General features: G+C 33.5%; 1 protein-coding gene across 14 annotated transcripts in view; it reads right to left on the bottom strand.

The window, feature by feature from the left end:
* CLOCK (clock circadian regulator) overlaps window positions 1–19099 on the bottom strand; it is a 138944-nt gene that overhangs the window by 106835 nt on the left and 13010 nt on the right. For 11 of the 14 annotated variants that reach the window (XR_012061539.1, XR_012061547.1, XR_012061551.1 and 8 more), the window contains one exon: window positions 3769–3899. The gene's annotated coding sequence lies outside the window, so the exon portion shown is untranslated. Of the gene's footprint in view, window positions 1–391; window positions 420–3768; window positions 3900–19099 lie in introns of those variants that run through there. The other 3 variants (XR_012061529.1, XR_012061545.1, XR_012061549.1) reach the window with 2 other exon arrangements.

Raw genomic sequence — 19099 nt, 5'->3', positions numbered from 1 at the left:
AATTGATTCAACCACTTTTGAAAACTAGGGAGTATCTACTAAAGCTAAACAGCCAAATACTCTGCCCCAGCAATTTCACTCCTGGATATTTATCCAACAGAAATGCATACATACGTAACAAAGACGTACTTGAAAGTGTTCACAGCTAAATTCATCATAACAGCCAAAAAATGATTATGATCCAAATGCTAGTGGAAAGTACAATGGATAAATAAATTATGGTATATACATATAATGGAGTATTACAAAGCAGTGAAAAAGGATGACCTATTATTGCTATATGAATCAACATGAACAACTCACATAACAACATGTTGATCAAAAAAAGACACAAGAAGTTCAAAAATAGACAATACTAATGAATATTGAATGAAGTCAGAATAATAGTTACCTTTGGGAGTGCGTGATGACTGTCAGGGGGCATGAAGGAGGCTCCTGGATTGATGAAAATATTCTATATCTTGATCTTGGTATTGGTTAAATGAGTGTTGACTTCATAAAATTTCATCAAAATGACACTCAGTATTTATGCACTGTATAATATGCATGTTTTAACTCAATATAAAATATTTTTTAAAGTTAGCAATACTATGCGGGCCCCTTGATTTTTTAATTTTTAGGGGTTTCCCCATCAGTCTGCCTCTTACTTGGGTACTAAAAAGTCCTATTTACTTCCTTTTTCTGAGTAATTATCAAAGAATAGTCTTGATATGTGGCTCCTTCCCACATTATAAAGGCAAAAGCCTAGCTTGAAGTTAGATCTAAATATGGAATTTTTCTTAATATAAATACAATCAATTTTTCTACATTAAGTTCCTGATTACCAGTTTCCACAGCTTCTATTTGGAAAAAAGAGATAAGAAAACACAAAGCTTCTGAGGCTTAGTATCTAAGCTCTGTTTTAGCTAGAATTGAAAAAACAAATCAAGGCAAGGTGTCAGCATAAGGTTGTTGTGAAATAAAATATATTATTAAATGTAAAATACTTAGAATATGACAAGCACAAACTAAATACTCAAAATATATCTGCAATTATTTATACCAGTTTGAAAAACACTATAATAGATTCTTATTCTTGAATTTCCTTCAAAATACTTAAGATAAAAAAAAAAGATCTACTTTTAAAAACAAAGCATATTTATGGAGCCAAGGGACTTAACAGATTTTTAATGAAGCAAGCTGAAGTGAACATTAAAGAAACTACAGGACAGATGAGAATTAAATAGACTGTATCTAAGATTTTTTAAAGTTCTAAATTATACTAATAGATATTTAATGATATTATGATTAGAACTCTTATATATATTTATCCAGCTCACTAATTGTTAACATTTGCATCATTTTCTTTATATAAGATAAACATATTTCCTGAAACATCTGAGAGTAAGTTGCATATATCATGTCCTTTTAACCCAAAATACTTCAGCGTGTACTTCCTAAGAACAGATATTTTCATCAATAATAATATAGTTATTAACCTCAGGAAATTTAACAAGTATAAGGTATTTTAATGTCTATTTTCCAATTTTTTAACTGAGCAAATAAAGTCCTGTAGGAGTGTCTTCTTCCTCCAGTACAGGATACAGTTTAAAGTCATGTATTAGATTCAGTTATCATACCTCCCTAGACTCCTTTAATCTGTAAATGTTTTCCTCAGCCAAATAACTTTTAAACTATCTCATCTTTACAAGGTATTCTCCAAGGTAATATTTGAAAAAGTTGGGTTCTTGAGCATACTATATAGGGAAGTTTCATTAAAAATAGAGGCTCAATGGAAAAGTTGGGAAAAGTTTCAGACAACTTAAATGAGAATATATAAATCTTCCTAACCAAGAGTGGCTTTAGTATATATACATTTTAAAAATTTTTAATGAGGGGGCTTCTAGATTTCTTTGAGACTGCTGATTCTTGGATTGGTGGTTTATCTTGTCCCTCAAGATTTCAAAAAATTATAATATATAATCAACTTAGACAAAATAAATCTGGCCAATGATTTGACAGCTATCTGTAAGGAATGGATCCAGAGAAAACTATTGCTTTCATCAAAATTCCCTCCTACAGTTAACAAAAAACACCCAATTCTAGTAAGCAAATCTTTAAAGGTACTGGCATTATTATGATTATGCATAGATGTAACAGCTATTAGCCACAACAGGATTTATTCCTTCACTCAACAAACAGTGACCGTATGCCAACTATGTGTCAGATCTATGGCAGCTGCATGTGGATCCAATAGCTAAGAAACAGGCATGGTACCTACCCTTAAAAAGCTTACAATTTAGTAAACCTAAAGACTCCTGTTTTCAGACAGGACAGGTATTACTTTCCCCTATTTTGAAAATGAAGCACCTATGATGCAGAGTGATAAGTATGTCCAAAGCCACAGAACTATTAAGTGTTCTAGAGGGACAAGAAAGGTAGATCCTAAAATCCTGGTCTTTTATCTCCTAATACAAAACTTAACCTACCTCTATCAGACTGCAGAAGAGCTGCTTAAGAATATCCTCCAACCTATCCACAGACTCCAAAGGGGACCACATCCCCTTCATCCCCAACATATGTTCTAGCTTTGTTCCATTGAGTCAGTCACCAACTACTTTCCAAAAAATGTATTAGCATTTTCACTTTAAAAGTAACAGGTTATCTCCAAACACAGAGAAAAACAGAAACTACACAAAACGGATATACATTTTTAAGTGCTTACTATATTACCGTAACACTAAAACCTGGTAAAAAAAAAAAAAAACTCAGAGTATATACTAATTTCTTTCTGCATATGCCCACATACATTTATTTTAGGAGAAAGGTTAGAAGAATCAATTTCTCTTGATTTATTTTCGGTTTTAAACAGAAACATAGGTCAATCTACTAAGAATACGGATTACACTTTTCAGGCCAGAAAAAAAGGATAAGTCACTGAGAGTTGCTATCAACTTTCACCTCCCTCTAATTTCCCCCAATTTATCTCTTACCCTAGCACTCAATCTACAAATACTTCTCCAACTATGTAGAGGTCAGCTAATTTATTCTGTAAAGGGTCACACAGTAAATATTTTTGGCTTTCTGGGTCCTAACGTCTCTGATGCAACTACCTAACTCTGCCACTACAGCTTGAAAATAGCCATACACAATATGTAAAAAGTAAGAGTGGCTGTATTTCAATAAAGCTTTATTCATACACCCTAAAATCTGAATTTCACATAATTTTCACATAATGTCAAAAATAGTCTCCTTTTGGCATTTTCCCCCTAACCATTTAAAACTGAAAACACCACTCTTAGTTCATGGGTCACACAAAAACAGGCAGCAGGCTGGATCTGGTGGTTTGCAGACCCTGATGGACTTGCTTGCAACCTGGAGCTGCAGTAGGTGACTGGCCCTTCTTTACCTCAGTCAATTGATTATCTCTACCTTTATCTAAACCTAAAATCTGACAGGAAATAGTTCTTATTCTACTTTTCAGTCATTTTGCAAATTATCTTTATCTCAGAAAAGGACAAATTATAATTCTTACTTTGGGGTAGTAACGGAAAAATTTCAAGAATTGCTGGAAAAAAAAAACTTTACCATCTGGATATCAATTATACCAACAAATAACTTCACTCCTCATAAGAATAAAAATTCTAAAGATAAATCAAGGGAAGTAGTAGATCATATATTTCTATAATACTCTGTCCTATGCTCCTTGCCAGAAGATTGCAAACCTCACTGCAACCAATAATTATGCCACAAAAAAGAAAGAAAGAAAAGAAAAAAAACATGGCATACCTCTGAGCTCAAAATGAAGATTGAAGGTATCTAGTGAAACTCACCAAGTTGTAAAGATTCATCTAAGAGGAATGCAGAATTTTCCAAAGGCATCTTACACTGTGACAAAATCAGCTTCTAAGTTTCAGCAGCTTTACAGGAAAAAAAAAAAATTCTGTAAAACAAGTGCAGCTGTGGAAATAATGTTAACCAAATTCTAAATAACAATACCTCCAGTATTTTTTTTCCCATCCACGTATACAGCATTAATTGGGGCATCCTATATGCCAGGAATTGGGGATGTAACAATGAACATGTCAGATCCCATCAACCCCTCTGGGACCTCAGTCTATAGAGCAACTCCAAATGGGATAGAAGGCTTTAAGAATTATGATGGTGTGAAGGGAAAGCATGGCAGAGATACAAACCAGTCTGGTGGGAACTGGTTAAGAAAGGTCTCCTAAAGGAGGGGCATTTAATGCATAATAAGTAGGATCTGACCAAATAAAGTAAGCAGAGAAGGGAGAGAAAGAACGTGTTTCATTGGAAGGGAACAGCCTGTTCAAAGGGTCAGATTTCGGAGAGAATATGGCATTCATGTGGAAGTGAAACAAGTCCAGTGTGGCTGCTCAGAGTAAGAAAAGGGACGAGAAGGTCATTCTCTAAGATGGGCAAGGGAGGAAAGAAAAAGGTGAAGCAATTTGCCCCAAGTCACACACTCCACTTGAGAAGGAAGAAGTCGATCCTTTCAGGGGGCTTTTGTGAAGGTCTGAGGGAAAACTGCCCTAGGCCAATAGCCGGCCTAGGATGGATGATTTGATCAACTGACCCTCTGGCAAAATGACAGGGAAGAAGTCAGTCTCAGCACCATTCTCAATTACTAATTAACAGCTGCCATGCATTCCACTATGTACGAAACCCAGTTTTAAGTGCTCAACATTGTGTTAATTAATTAAATCCTCACAACATTCCTATGAGGTAGCTATTTTTATTACCCTTTATTTCCAGTATGGTTTTATGAAATGGCCCAATCATGGTCATTAATTTTTATTAACAATTAAAATAAAAATTATTGGCAATGTTAACAACACTTTTACCACAATATCAGAAGCATTTTAATTACTTTTCAAACAAAAAAATACTATTTTAAAGATCAATTAACAAAAACAAAAGACTTTCCAACTTTAATTTGGTAATTTCCTGATTAACTAGCAGTTCTGTTGGGGAAATTCTGTTCCTTGCTCATTCATTCACTTATTATGATAAGTTCTACATATCCAATGATCAGGGAAAAAAACACTAGATTTCTGCCCTCGTGGAGCTTTAGTCACTGAAATACAATAAGGATCAATATCCCCTGGGTATTAATAAATTTTCTTTTTGCAACATATCCTAAGTTTTTTGAATGAATGAAGAACCAACAACCAACCAGACAAAATCTGATGCAACAGAGGAAAATCAAAATCTGAGGGAAGTGGATTATGAATAAAAATTAAACACATGTTAAAGGAGGAGGAAGAAGAACAAGAACTGTTCCACTAGAAAAGGGAACCCTCGTACACTGTTGGTGGGAAGTACACTGGTGCAGCCACTATGGAAAACAGTATGGAGGTTCCTCAAACTACCACAAGATCCAGCAATTCCACTCCTGGCTTTACTCAAAGAAAATAAAAACACTAATTTGAAAAGACATGTGTATGCCTATGTTCACTGAAGCACTATTTTCAATAGTCAAGATATGGAAGTAACCTAAGGGTCCATCAATAGATGACTAGATAAAGATCTCGCACGCACGCGCACACACACATGCACACACACTGGAATACTACTCAGCCATAAAAAGAATGAAATCTTGACATTTGTGACAACGTGGGTGGACAACATGGGTATCAAGCTAAATGAAATAAGGCAGAAAGAGAAAGACAAATGCTGAATGATTTCACTCTTATGTAGAATCTAAAAAAACAAGATAAATAAACAAACAAAACAAACCAGAAACAGACTGAGATACAAAGAACTGGTGACTGCCAGGAGGTAACAGGGTAGGGGGAATGATGAAATAGGTGAAGATGATTAAGAGTTGTATAAAGCTTTCAGTTACAAAATAAAGTCAAGGAGATATAACGGAAATACAGTCAATAATACTGTAACAACTCTGATTAGTGACAAAAGGTAACTGGACATATTATGATTATTTCATAATGTATAAAAGTATTGAATCACTATGCTGTATACAGAAATTAATATAATATTGTATGTCAAGTATAACTTAATTAAAAAAACTATTCCACTGAGGAACATACTCAGGAAGAATGAAAAAGAACCCTAACTCAAAAAGAGCACAGAGAAGTAGCAGTAATCACCCACAATGATGAAGGTCCTTAAGAGACTCAAAACAGTTGTGAAAATAAAAAGTAAATATATATTACACAGCAGAGGATTCAAGATTATAATCTAGTGATGAAAGATTATACCTTAATCCAGCAGTCTTCATCCGGGGTACCAGGTAGTTTTTAAAGGTATCAGTTTCCAGATTCTCAATGTCTATAATTATCAACCAGCTACTGGAGTAAGGTCAGAGCATCATGCTGGTTTCTCCTTTCCTACACTCTATTTTATATTCACCTTCTTTCCGTTCACGAGAGGAAGACATCTCTCACATATCTAAAATCTCACTACAATGCATTTCCCTGAAGAAATATCCAGAACACCAAAGGAATAACCTGAAATACTGATATCAGGGGAGTATCCTTTAATGGAGATATCACATACTTAAGGTGGTCCTGTCTTTCCCTATCCCAAACACTTTTTTAAAAAATATTTTTTTTATTTATTATTATATTGTTTAAATTATTTTATTTGGGGGAAGGGGGTAATTAGGTTAGTTTATTTTTAGAGGAGATACTGAGGATTGAACCCAGGACCTCATAAATGCTGAGAATGCACTCTATCATTTGAGCGATACCCTCCCCCACCATACACTTTAATTAAGAAAAACACATGACATTAAAAAGGAGATATTTTGGCCCTAGTGCACTATCAAAACCTCAGGAACTGAGAATAACAAAAATTTTTCACTAAGAAGCCCATCTGAGAGAGAATCCAATGAAAATGGTGATGATAAATATTGAAGAAAGCTGTCAGTTAGTTCATTCAGGTAAAAAGCTTATGGCCAGACTCCTTATCTAATTTATCTAGAAATATTTACAACTCAAGATCTGGGACTAATTTAGCAGGAATATGCTATAAATTCTACTATAAATTATATACCTAACAAAATTATAAATAAGTGTCTTGTAAACCTCATATTTATTTATTACCCAGTATCTTTTCTCTTCACCATTAATTTCCACTGAAACCAGTCTCATTCAATTCTAATATATTTAAAATTCATTCATGGTGATGAAACTTTTTTTCTTTTAACACTTAGACCATCATAGACACAGTTAATAAACATTTTGAGTTTCAATTTATATTCATATTTTTGATGTCCAGAAGCATTTTTCAACTACTGAAAGAAAAGAACTGCCAACCAAGAATCCTATATCCAGACAAAACATCCTTTAGGAAAGAGAGGGAAATTAAAATGTCCATGGATGAAGGAAAACTAAGAGAACCTGCCATCAGTAGACCTGCCTTAAAAAAAAGAATGACTTTAGGAATTTCTTCAAACCTAAAGGAAGTTATAAAAAAAGGAACATTGGAAAATCAGGAGGGAAAAAATAGAAAGAGAAAAAGAGTATGGGTAAACACAACAGACTTTCCCTTCTCTAAGTCTTCTGTATTATTTTTGATGATTTAAGCAAAAATTCTAACACTGTGTGATATGGTTCTCAAGATATATAAAGAAAATATAAAAGGCAATTAAATTAGAAAAGGAGGTTTGGGGGGTGGTAGTTAAGGAACTTAACCAGTAGACTGTAGTAAGTTATGTACACATAATATAATACCTAGAACAACTACAGAAAAGCTATTCAAAGAGATACAATCAAAACACTATAAATAAAACAGGACAGAATCCTAAAAAAATGTTCAACTAGTCCACAGGCTTCTTTCTCCATCTCCAACTACTACTGAAAAAGGAGTTGAATTAAGGCTACTCTATCCCCAGGCAGGATGGATGTTAAACAAGTCTGAGGACACGGATGAGTCACATACTCTAGGGGTAGAATTTGCAAAGCACTTATAATATCAACTTTGACATTACTCTCACATATTGCTGTTGGGAGTAAATATTGGTACCAACTTATGAAGAACAATACATCAATACCTTACAAAATTACATATGTTCTTACGCTATGGTCCAGCAAAACAGAAGATTATAACCAGCATTTTTTAAATGAAACAGGATAGGAAAAAAAGAGTCAAAGTAAAGGATATCTAATAATGGTAAGGGTATTTCCTGAAACTGTTTTATTAGGTATGTGTTAATGTGTGTGTATGTGTGTACTGGGACATAACATAAATTATAGTTCTCACTATAGGTTGTGGTCAAGGAAATTTGGAAGCCATTATTTCATCTCAAAAAGAGCCTGGGCAAAGGAACAAACTGACTCTTTGGAAAGGGAGGGTTCAATACCCTGATGTGAAGAAGTAAAAGGAAAGAAAGGCATATAAGGAGACAAAGCAAAGGCAAGGTAGTATATTACCATGCTATACAGAGCCACGAGAAATATGGCCAATTCGGGGTGAATACAGGGGAGAAGAGGAAGAGAGAGAATTTATCTAACTGGGGCCAAAAAAAGAGACAGAAGAGATCCATCAAAGTTTGTCCCACAGAGTGTTAATTCCTAAAAGGAATTCCAAATATTTCTTTTTCCCTCAATGACACTATTTTCTTTGCTTACTCTTTTTAAGGTAAATTGTAAATTATGTATGTGGCTTACATTTGTCTTTCACATTGTATTTCTATTGGATAATGCTAGTCTAGAGCCTGGAGTGCTGCTAACCGCTCTGCATTCATCTGCTGATTTGTCAGATGTGAAACATCTTCCACTGTCATTTTTCTTCTCTTTCCCATTATGGGTAGAAATGAAAGTTTCTGAATCCGCAACTGTGTTCAATGAAAACTAAAAGCAGCCCACAAAAATAATGTCTCCAATCTTCTTTTATAACTTCTTGAAAAATAATGCAGTAACTTGGGCAATACAAAAAAATTTAAAAACTGAAAAAAAGATGCAATAGTGCTAATTTTTTCCCATATTCTATCACTCCTCCACATGACACCATTATTCTTCTATTTTCATGTTATCTTTCTAGGAAAGATGGAAATAATGAATCATGATGAAATAAATCTTAAGATGATGAACTAGCACAATATTTAAAGGTAAGCGAATACAATTGATGCAAGAGAGTTTTATTTAATTTTTAAAGTAAATTTTGCCTTTGTTCTTTGGAAAATCTCCATAGTAACGAATCACAAAATACTAGTCCTTACAAATAGAAATGTTTAAAAAAAAATCAGAAAGTTAGAATTAAATCCAGTGGATATTGATGTATACTAAGGATTAATCAAAGATTGGTAAGTAAAAGGTAACTAATAAAGCATTTTTCTTACCTGTCCTGTTAAACTATATTTCAAAGTAACTAAAGTGACCTAATCAGTGAGCGCCAGTCCTTTAAAGTATTTTAGCTAATAAGAACAAAAGCAATGACATAATTAGGTAGGCAACAATCATCACTGGACTTTAAACCCATTAGGAGAAAAAGTCAACGAATTGCACAAACGGATCATGTTGTCACCAACTGAGTGCAACTGATCTTAGCATCTCCAAAAATGAGACAGATACTCTGCACCTCTTGATGTAATGAAATATGCAGTAAACAGTACTACTTATAAAATGTTCTTGTTTAAGAAACAGTCAAACTGGAATATATCAAACCTTTGTATCATATATTCTTAACAGCAGCAATGTCACACCCAAATGGTGAAAAAATCTTAAATAAGTAAATTAAAATGGTTTCTTGCCCTCCAAAGCACAATGCTTTATCTATTCTTCGGTCTTGGGGGACAGACAATAAAGAAAAAAATGTCTTCAAGTGAACAACAGTGGAAAAAAATAAAGGTTGAGTAACACTGCTTTAGACCAAACTTTCAGGTTATACTAATACAGGAAAGGCTTTAGTAAAATGACATCAGGAAGAAGCAACCTGATAAATCCAGAATGTGAACCATTCTATAAAAAACAACTGACCTAGTTTCTTCAACACAGATGAAAAAAAGGGAAAAGGGGGTAAGGCCTTGTCAACTGTCCTAAAATTTTAAAAGATTCAGAGCCTTTAGTTTAAGAAATATACTTTAAAATATTTACAAATGAATGATACGTGAAATATGATTCAAATAGTATTAGGAGAGAGTACATGGGTAAGGATATAGATGAAGCAAAACAGATCCTGAATTAATAGTTATTAAAGGTGGGTGATGGGTTGATGGGAGTTCATTATTCTACACGGTATACCACTGTGTATGTTTAAAATATTCCATTAAAACAAAAGCATGTGTTATTTGAGGAAGACTTTGCATTCTCAAGAAACTGGAGAACTGTGTAACACACAGTTTGCTCAAATATTTTCAATCAAAGGTGATCTATAAACTCATGTCACTCTCCTTCCAAAATAAAAAAAAAAACCTAACAACCAATTGTTAATACCTCATTTGAATCCCGATTCAAACAAACCAATAACAAATGGCATTTTTGAAACAATTGAAAAATTCTGAATATGGACTAAGCATTATATGACATTAATAAATTACCATTAATTTATAGTTAGATGTGGTAATGATACTGAGTTTATGTGAGAAAATATCCTTAATTTTTAAAGAAACATATAGAAGTATTTAGGGGTGAAGTGACAATTTCTTTCATCCTTTTCTTTCTTTTTCTATTTTTTTTTTCCAAAAGAAAACCTGAAGAGTGAAAGAGGTGATGACGACAAACATTTTGTTTTGCCTCTTTTGCCTTTGGAAAGCCTACTGATAAGAGAGCACAAATGTAGAAAAAGTGAAATCTATGAAACAATGAAAAGAATGCAGAAGAAAGTTACAAAGAGATGAAATGACACAGTAGATTTCTGGAGAACAGAAAGCAGATCCAAGTGTGTTAAGAGGTTACACAGAAATAAGGAAAGCATAGCTCAAAATACACACATAAAGGGACTAGAGTTGGGGGAGGGTATAGCTCAGTGGTAGAATGCGTGCCTAGTATGCATGAGGTCCTGGGTTCAATCCCCAGTATCTCCATTTAAAAAAATAAAAGTAAGTAAAAAATTTAAAAAAGGGACTAGAGTGGAGTTCTAAGTCAATCATGCTGAGACTCTAGGCTCAGTGTTAGCAGGTAAGCAGGCTGAAAACAAGCAACCTATAAAAAAAGCTTTATCTGTCTCTTTTCTCCGCACCCCTTCCCTGGCTAAACAAGGCCCAGTGTCACCCCTAGGCCTAAAATTGCAACACTTTTTTCTAAAGAAATCTAGCAAACTGCTCAGAAAGAGATCAGATGGATGTTAGTGTCCGGAAGGCTCATGTCAATATGACAACTGGAAAGCTCCTGAGAATAACAATACTTCTCTGCTCTTCTGCTCTAAACCTAAACTTGCCAGCAGACAAGATGCTCCATCTATGTACAGAGAATTACCAACTACTCTTTTCAAACAGAGAAGGTAATTTCAAACAAAAATCCACCTATCCAACAAGGGAAAAAAACCTACCGCAGCTACTTAAAATGATAATCAAGATAATCCTGTAGCAATACACATGAACCAACAATAATAATCCCCAGCCACACAAGGAAAAACCACAGCTAGAAAAAGACCAAAATAAATAATTAGATCAACTAACCCCAGAAGAACTAAAGATTATTCACGGTACAGAAAAAAAGGATACAAAACAAAATATCCTTGAGATACTACTAAAGAAACTGCACTCAATTTAAAAAAAACAAAACAAAACAAAACAAAACCCAGAATGCCACATATTTAATAATCAATGATACAGATTTCATTACAACAGAACTGTTATAAATGCTTAACAAATATGAACTTCTTTGTCCACAAAATAGTTATTAACCTCAATTTGTAGTTCAGAAACTAAGTATAGAGAGGTTAAATAACTTGCCCAAGGCCACGTGGTTATTAAGGGTGGAGCTGGGATCTTAACCCATAGTCTGGTAGTCTGGTTCCATCATATATGCTTTTAACTACTATATCTTGAAATGATACCAGGAGAAAACAAGCAAAGCTACTGAAATATTTACAATCTGCTTACAGTCATAGGAAGACAGGAATATACAGTTGAAGAAATCTGTTATAATACAGAATTAAAAACCAATGGCAGAAAACAGAAGAAGAGATAAAGACATAAGGATCAAACAGAAAGCCAATAATCTGCTGGTGAGCATTTCCAAGTGGGAGAACATAGACAACCAAGAAATACTACCAAAGAAATAATAAGAGAACATTTTCCACACCTGAAGGGAGAGAGACCTGTATTTCAACTGAAAGGGTCTACAAACTCCAGAGAGTCTGGATAGAATAACAAAAACAATTCATACCTAGACACGTAACTCTAAAATTCCAGAATTACAAGGACAAAGATAAAACACTAAAACTTCCAAAGAGAGAGCGAAAAGGTTATTAAAAAAGTAACAAGACTCAGAGTAGCATTAGACTCCCTTTCATTTTGATCTAAACAGAATAGAGCAAAATCCATCAAGTTCTTAAGGTAAATTTAATTTGAATCTAAATTTCTGCACCCAAACTATTAAGCAATTATGAACCAGGACAAAAACCATGTTCAGGCATGCAAGAATTTATAATGTTTACATCTTAAGTACCCTGTGTACTTAAGTTAATTTAGAATACATTCCAGCAAAAAGGGGAGTGCCATGAAAGAGAAAGATACCTAAGAAACAGTAAATCTAATGCAGAAATACACTGAAGGAATATCTCAGAAAGATATACAGCAGACTACCAACCCATGAAGACTGAGGCAGGAAGCAGAAGAACTCTAAGAAGTGGGATGTCTCCAGGAAAATGAGGAATTCCATCTAACAAAGAAGAGATACTACAATTCAAGCAGGAAACATCTGAGGATAGAGTGAAGGTAGATTTTTTTCTACCAAGGAGAAAAGGCAATTACAGACTGGGGAGGGAGGAAATGAACAAAATTAAGCAAACTAATCAGGATATAAAGCAAAATAGTGGCAAGATAGTGGAAAAAACTTATGAACCCTAAATAAAGAGAACCAACCTTACCTTGATTATCACATATTTTATTTTTTTGAGTTCCTGTAGCAACATAATTTTGGACCCATGGAAAATTACAAAATAACTCTAGCTAAATGATCAACTGCAATTTACTGTGTTCAGCTTTTAGAATCAACATACTGAAAAGCCTGAATGTCTTTCAGACCTAAATCTTATTATAGAACAGAATGTAAATGTCATGTGATCAGCCTGGTCAAATACCAAAAAAAAAAAAAAGTAGGAATGGAAGTGAGGGAATAGAAGAGACAAGATGGAGAAACAGATAAAAGTCTTTATCTGTCATTCTAGGGATTAAAATACAATATCTAAGGAACTACTTACAGTTAAAAAGTACTAATAAAAGAACTAACTATAATAAAGTTTTGAACTTCAGAATGAAGATAGAAGAGACATTCAGGACAACATAAGTAAGCTAAATCCTCATCTTTCTTAGTAAAATCAAAAGAATAAAGTTAATTAATCAAGAAATAAAAGCAGATCCCAACAAAGAGCCTAGGACCAGATGGCTTTGCAGGAAAATTCTCCAAAACATTTAAAGAACTAACACTGATCCTCCTCAAATTTACAAAGAATTAAACAGGAGGGAGCATTTCCAAACTCATTCCAAGAAGCCAGCATTACCACAATACCAAAGCCAAAAAAAGACAAGAAAACTACAGACCAATGTTCCTGATGAATATTTATATAAAAACGTTCAACAAAATACTAACAACCCAAATTCAACAGCAAGTTAAATGGATTATGTGTCATCATCAAATGGTATTTATAACTGGAAGGCAAGGATGGTTCAAAATATGAAAATCAATCAATGCCATACACCACATTAACAGAATCTAGGGAAAAAAAAGATCACCTCAATTGATGGAGAAAAAGCATTTTACAAAATTAAACAATCTTCCAAAATAAAAACACTAGGCAAACTATCAACAGAAGCAAACCACCTCAATGTAGTAAGAGCCATATAATAAATATCCACAGTTAACATCATACTCAACAATGAAAACTAAAAGCTTTTCCTTTAAAATTATGGACAAAGCAAGGATACCTACTCACATTGCTTCCATTCAATATAGAGCTGAAAGTCCTAGCTAAAGCAATTACCTAAGAAAAAGAAACAAAAGGAATTCAAATATGGAAGGAAGAAGCAAAAACTTACCCCTATTCACAAATCACAAGGTTTTATATACAGAAAACCCTAAAGATTCCACACCCACAAAAGACTGTTAAAGCAAATGAATGATTTCAGTAAAGCTGCTCAATACAAACTAGACTCAAAAATCAGTTTTGTTGTTGAACATTAACAATGAACAATCCAAAAAAAGGAAACTAAGTCAACAACTGCATTTACAATAGCATTAAAGAATATAATTAAGAATAACCTTAGTCAAAGAGGTGAAAACTTATACACTGAAAATTACAGAATATAGCTAAAAGAAACCAAAGACACAAAGAAATGGAAAGACACTCTGTGTTTGTGGACTGGAAGACTCAGTATTATTAAAATGTCCACATTATCTAAAGCAACCTATAGATTCAATGCAATCTCTCTTAAAATCCTGCTAGCATATTTTGCAGAAATGTAAAAACAATCTCAAAATTCATATGGAACCTTAAAGATTTCCCAAATAATCCCAAATAGCTCAAAAAATCTTGGGGAAAAAAAGAACAATATTGGAGAACTCTCAAGTCCTGATTTCAAAACATACTATAAAGCAACAGTAATTAAGACAGTAGCATTAGGACAGATATAAAATACCAACTGAACAGAATAGACAGCCTAGAAACAAACCTTTGCATATACTGCCAAATGATGTTCAACAAGAATACCAAGACTACACAATGGGAAAAAGACAGTCTCTTTAACAATTGATGCTGGGAAAACTGGGTATGTAAAAGAATGAATTCAGACCTCCTTTACCTCAAACCATTTACAAAAATGAACTCAAAATAGATTAAAGACATAAACATAAGATCTAAAACCATAAAACTCCTAGAAGAAACACTGGGGAGAAATTCAAGACATTGGATTTGGCAATGATTTCTTGGATATGACACTAAAAGTACAGGCAACAAAAACAAAAATACACAAATGGACTACATTAAACTGAAAAGCTTCAGCTCATCAAAGGAAACAAATCAACAGAGCAAAAAGGCAACCAACAGAATGGGAGAAAATATTTGCAAAGTATATATCAGATAAAGGGCTTAATATTCATAATACCTAAGAAACTATAACTCAACAAAAACCAAACAATCCAACTAAAAAAATGGGTAATGGACATACACAATTCTCCAAAGAAGATAAATTGAATGGCCAACAGGACACAAAAGGTGTTCAACATTCCTAATCATAAAAGAAATGCAAATCAAAATTACAGTAAGATATCACCTCAAACCTATTAGGATGGAAACTGTTAAAAGAACAGAAAATAACAAGGGTTAGTGAGGATATAGAGAAACTGGAAACTTGTTCACTGTTACTGGAAATGTAAAATGGTGCAGCTATATGGAAAAGAGTATGGATATTCCTCAAAATACTAGAAATAAAATTACCATATGCTCCAGCAATCACTTTCCCAGATATGTATTCAAAAAAATTCAAAACAGGATCTTGAAGAGTTGTTTGTACATTCATGTTCATTTCAGCATTACTCACAAGAGCCAAGAGGTGAAAGCAATCCAAAAGTCCATCTACAGATAAATGGATAAAGAAAATGTGGGATATACAACTATGGAATATTATGCAACCTTAAAAAAGAAGAAATCTTGTCACACACTATAAAACGGATGAACCTCAAGGACATTATGTTAAGCAAAAGCAGCTTATAGACAAATAGTACGTGATTCCACTTACATGAGGTATCTAAAGCAGTCACAATCAGAAACAGAAAGCAGAGAGGCAGCTGCCAAGGGCAAGGGGCAGAGGGGAAGGAGAACTAGTGCTTAATAGTTAAAGTTCAGTTTTGCAAGATGAAAAATGTTTTAAAGATCTGCCACACAACAATGTGAATATATTTATCACTAACAGGACATTTTAAAATGATTAAGGTGATAAATTTAATGCTATGTGTTTTTCTAAGATAATCTAAAAAAAGACATGTTAGTTATAAAATTATGAAGATAAATATCAGAAAACCTGCAAACATGGTTAAAAGTGATTGCTTGTTATGGTAGTGGTTTCTATCGCTCAGCAGCTATAGAGCACTTCCATCACCACAAAAAGTTCTATTAGACAATGTGGGTATACAGAAATCACAATGTAATAAAACTAGAAAATTAATCAAAAAATCAGGAGGAAAAAAGTCTGCCCTCCTTATAAATTATTGTGCTTAAACTTTCATACTTATGTTTCCAATTTTTCATATTCCTTACCATTTCTGTTGCTATACTGTTTATGTTTACTGAGTACAGAGAATATTTTGTCAAGTTTCCTTCCATTTCCTAAAATAAGATTTATTCTGAGTCACTTCTCTTTTGCATGTTACATTTCTATTCATTTCCTTTGGCAGAAGTTTTATCTAGGGCCTGCGCCAATTTTTTTTCAAAATATTGTGATTTCACATCATTTTTTAATGGGAACTTATTTCGGTTTCCTACAGCTGCCAAAACAAAGGATCACAAACTGGGTGACTCAAAACACAAAATACTTCTCTTTCACAGTTGAGGTACATGCCTTTCATACCCAATTTGTTGAGAATTTTTATCACAAAAGAACTTTGTCAAATGCTTTTCTTCATCTATTCAGTAGTAACTGATCACGTGATTTTTATCTTTCGTTCTATTAACATGGTGTGTCACATTTATTGATTTGTGTATACTGAATCATCCTTGCATCCCAGGGATAAACTGAACTTGACTATGGTGTATGATCCTTTTAATGTGTTGTTGAATTCAGTTTACTTGTACTTTGTTTATCATTTCTGCACCTATATCATCAAGGATATTGGCCTGTAGTTTTCTTGTAGTATCCTAATCTGGTTTTGATATCAGGTCTCAAAATGAGTTTAGGAGTGTTTTTCCCTCTTCAGTTTTTTGGAAAGGTTTAAGAACTGGTGTTAATTATTCTTTAAATATTTGGTAGAACAATTCACCAGTGAAACTATTTGGTCCTGGCTTCTTTGTTGCAAGGCTTTTGATTATTTTTCAATTTCCTTATCCATTATTGGTCTGTCCATTTTTTCCACTTCAAGATTCAGTCATGGTAGATTGTACATTTCTAGGAATTTATTCATTTCTTCTAGATTAATCAATTTGTTGGCATGATTGTTCATAGTAGTCTTATTTTCCTTTGTATTTCTGTTGTGTCAGTTGTAATGTCTCCCCTTTCATTTCTGAGTCTTCTTTTTTCCTTAGTCTAGCTAAAGATTTGTCAATGTTCTCTTTTCAAAAAAACACTAGTCTCATTTATTTTTGTATTGTTTTCCTGGTCTCTTTCATTTATTTCTGCTCTAATCTGTATTTCCTTCCTTCTGCTAATTTTAGGCTCAGTATGTTCTTCTTTTTCTAGTTCCCTGAAATATAGTTATATTGTTTCTTCATGATTTTATTTCCTTAATCTAGGTATTATTTATTGCTATAAAGTTCCCTCTTAAAACTGCTTTTGCTGCATACCATGTGTTTTGGTATTGTATTTCCACTTTTGTTTGTTCCAATTTTTTTAATTTCCCTTTTGATTTCTTCTTTAACTGATTGGCTGTGTAGGAGTGTGTCATTTAATTTCCACACATTTGTGAATTTATCAGTTTTCCTCCTGTTACTGATTTTTGTCTCACACCACTGTATGGAAAAGACACTTGATACGATGCCAATCTTCCTACATTTGCTAAGGCTTGTTTTGTGACCTAACATTATGTATCCTGGAGAGTGTCCATGTGCACTTGAGAAGAATATGTATTCTGTTGCTATTGGATGGAATGTTCTGTATGTCTCTTAGGTCTAATACCTAGTACCAAACAGTAGGTACAAGGTATATTTCATTTCCAGCATTTCCCTCATTCTTCTAGATGAGTTATCAATGAGCTATCCATTACTGAAAGAGGGAATAACTGAAGTCCCCTACTATTATTGTATTGTTGTTGATTTCTCTTAAGATCTGTTAGTATTTGCTTAAGACTTTAAGGTGCTCCAGTGTTGGGTGCATATATATCTGCAATTGTTATATCCTCTTGATAAACTGATCCCCTTTTCATTGTATAATGACCTTCTTCATCTCTTGTTACAATTTCTGACTTACAGTCTATTTTGTCTGATAAAAGGTAAGCTACACCTACTCTCTTTGGTTTCCCTTGCATGGAATATCTTTTTCCATCCCTCCTCTTTGAACCTATACATATTCTTAAAGGTGAAATGAAGAAATGAATCTCTTATGGGGCTGAAAATAGCTGGCTATTTTTTAAATCCAGTCAGCTATCATATGCCTTTTGATAGGAAATTTTATCCATTTACATTTAATATAATTATTTATAGGTAAGAACTTTCTAATGGCATTTTACTAAATGTTTCCTGCCTGTTTTGTAGTCCCCTTGTTCTTTTCTTCATCTTTTGCTGCTTTCTCTGTGAAATGATAATTTTCCATTATGGTATGCTTTGATTCCCTTCCCTTTATCTTTTGGGTATCTACCACAGGTTTTGCTTTTTGGTTCCCTTGAGACTTACATAAAACATCTTCTAGATATAATAGTCTATTTTTAAACTAACAACTTAGATCACATGCAAAAACTTTACTTTTTATTTTTGATGACATGATTTACCTCAATATTGTGCATCCATTAACAAATTACTGTAACTATAGTTACTTTTAATACTTTTGGCCTTTTAAACCTTTAGAGTTTGTAATTAACATATCACCATATTACTCTGAATACTCTCATATTATCTAATGCTCTGAATTGAATTACATGCTTACCTTTACCAGTATGTTTTATGTTTTCATGTTACTAATTAGCATCCTTTTCTTTAAACTTGAAGAACCCCTTTCATCATTTCTTACAAGGCAGGCATAATGGTAATGAACCCTCAGTTTTTGTTTGGGAAAGTCTCTCTCCTTCATTCCTATAAAACAGCCTTGCTGGGTACAGTATTTTTGTTGGTA

This window comes from Vicugna pacos, chromosome 2, assembly GCF_048564905.1.
Source record: "Vicugna pacos chromosome 2, VicPac4, whole genome shotgun sequence".
NCBI classification, from domain to species: Eukaryota; Metazoa; Chordata; class Mammalia; order Artiodactyla; family Camelidae; genus Vicugna; species Vicugna pacos.
This window is presented reverse-complemented; position numbering and strand designations above follow the sequence as displayed.